The sequence below is a fragment of the Cyprinodon variegatus genome, unplaced genomic scaffold (genome assembly GCF_000732505.1).
Source record: "Cyprinodon variegatus isolate N-32 unplaced genomic scaffold, C_variegatus-1.0 Scaffold225, whole genome shotgun sequence".
In the NCBI taxonomy this organism is placed as follows: domain Eukaryota; kingdom Metazoa; phylum Chordata; class Actinopteri; order Cyprinodontiformes; family Cyprinodontidae; genus Cyprinodon; species Cyprinodon variegatus.
Genome location: NW_015150678.1, coordinates 7,534 through 9,767, shown reverse-complemented (window position 1 = coordinate 9,767; position 2,234 = coordinate 7,534).

Sequence of the window (2,234 nt, the reverse complement as noted above, 5' to 3'; positions counted from 1 at the left end):
AAGAGAAAGAAAAAGTAATTATAACCAAACATATGATTAACATTCTAAAACGCACTACTGCTAAAGAGGATTTGAGAACAACAGCTTCACAGCTTTGACGTCTCTGTTGATGATATGATGTCTTTGATGATTTCTTTTTGTTTTGTTTTTTTTGCTATTTAAAATACCTGGAACTACCAAGCTTACCTTTAGAACTATTTTTACTGTGAAGACACAATACGAGCCAATATTTATATGAGGAGAGTATCACACAGAGACAATGACTCGATGCAGCCAGCTGTTTTTTTTCTTGGATAAAAATTAATTTAACCAATCTGAATGTTGGTGCTATATAAAGTCCTTTATAAGTGATTGAATTAAAGGTAATCACAGTAAAAGAAATCTAAAATCTAAATAATACAAGTTCTACACTTTCAACGAAAACTCCCTTTTCGTCCTATTTTAAAAAAATTATACAATAGCATTCTTTTTTGAGTAAACCTAACAGTTTTAAAAGAGGAAATTCATCTAGTACATGCATCTTTCAGTCTTCTAATTGTGCTGATCTTTAACTTGACTTCTGGACAGTTCTATTTAGCATATGAATAATTCTGATTTGAGACAAAAATGTTATCGAATTTCAAGAAGAACCAGAGACGACAAGACCAGTTATCATACCTCCTCCAGCCTGCCTGTTTTAGATAATTTCTCTGTCACGGCACACCTAATTGAAAGGATTCCATGGCCTTTTCAGCAACAAATAAGTTTGGCATAAGCCTGTAATCATTGCTCCATAGGTGTCCGATGTATGTCAGCAAATAAACACACAAAACACTCAGGGAAGTGGTACTTGATGACTAGTGATGACAGCCACTTTTCTAGACCAAGAAATCCAATAATTGCTCTGGACTAAAACAACATGGAAACACTTTTAGCAAAGTTTTCAGATGTCAAATACCGTTTAACCTTTTTTTTTTTTTTTACATTGTCCTCTCTGGCAATGTGGCAATAAGTAATAATTATTGTCTTGATTCCAAACAAAGCCCCATCGATTTTACTTTCACAAGTGGAGAAATAAGGCTTTTGCCATTGTGTTGCGCTGGATTTATGCATGTAGATAGCTTTATTATGATTCTTGCAGGAAGTATTTCAGATTATATGGACACTGAAATGGGAAAGTAGAACAGGAAAGGAAAAACAGGAAAAAGGAGAAAAGATGAAAGAAAGAAAGGATAAAAAGGAGACAATGATGAAACGTCTTCTGTCTGCTTCACCACCTCCAAAGAGAGATGTAAAAAGAAAAGCACAACCAAAGATTATAGTATAACAGATACAATAAATTAAAACCTTGATACTATACTACTTGATACTACTATAATGTATGTAGTATTATTTAAGTAATAATATGTAGTATTATTTAATCTGACATGTATAGTGTGGTAGCTGGAGATAAGAATATGGGCTTTCTGTATGGAAGTGAATCTCTAATTACCTGGAACCACCTGTAGTTGTTTGTGAGAGTGCACTTGTGCATGTAAATTTTATCCAAAAGAAAAATGCTCAATAGTGGTTGCGAAGTGCCAAATACCCGCCCCCCCAGAGCACCGAGGCAAGTACACAGAAGGAAAAAAAACAAAATATTTACATGCTCAGTAATAACTTCCCATCCTAGTGCACCCACTCGCAACACATTTACACATTTTAAATGTTTCACCTCATTTCTCCTCAGGCCCACACAGACGTAAACCAAAAATATGTTGTGCCACTTCACCATAAGATCATGAATGTATTAAACAACTAGAACTGGAAGTTAATTAATTAATAGGTCATTCAAATCAAGAGTAAAGCTAGTTATTTATCTTCAGTTTGTGATAGGGTGAACCATAGTGATGTTATGAGATGAGCCGAGGCTTCGAGGCGTGTGTCGAGTAATGGAGGGGGCGTTTCCCCGATGCGCGTGTCGAGGCGTGATTCATTTAGAGGAGGGGCCAAAATTGATGACGTCCGAGGCCTCGCTACCGTGATACCACGTGACCGGTTCGGTAAGTGGTTCGGGAAGCGCAAGAATTTTGAAAGGCATTTAAACAGCCTCAGTGTTCAGTCAAACCACCAGACAAAGCCAGTGTTAACATGTCAGTGTTAAGAAGTATTTTCTCCCACTGCAGACCATCTACATGAGTGGCGTCCTCTGTAAGGGACAGACTCTCACCCTAGAGGTTGATGGTTCAAGACCTGTCTCTCTCTTTTGAAAGTTG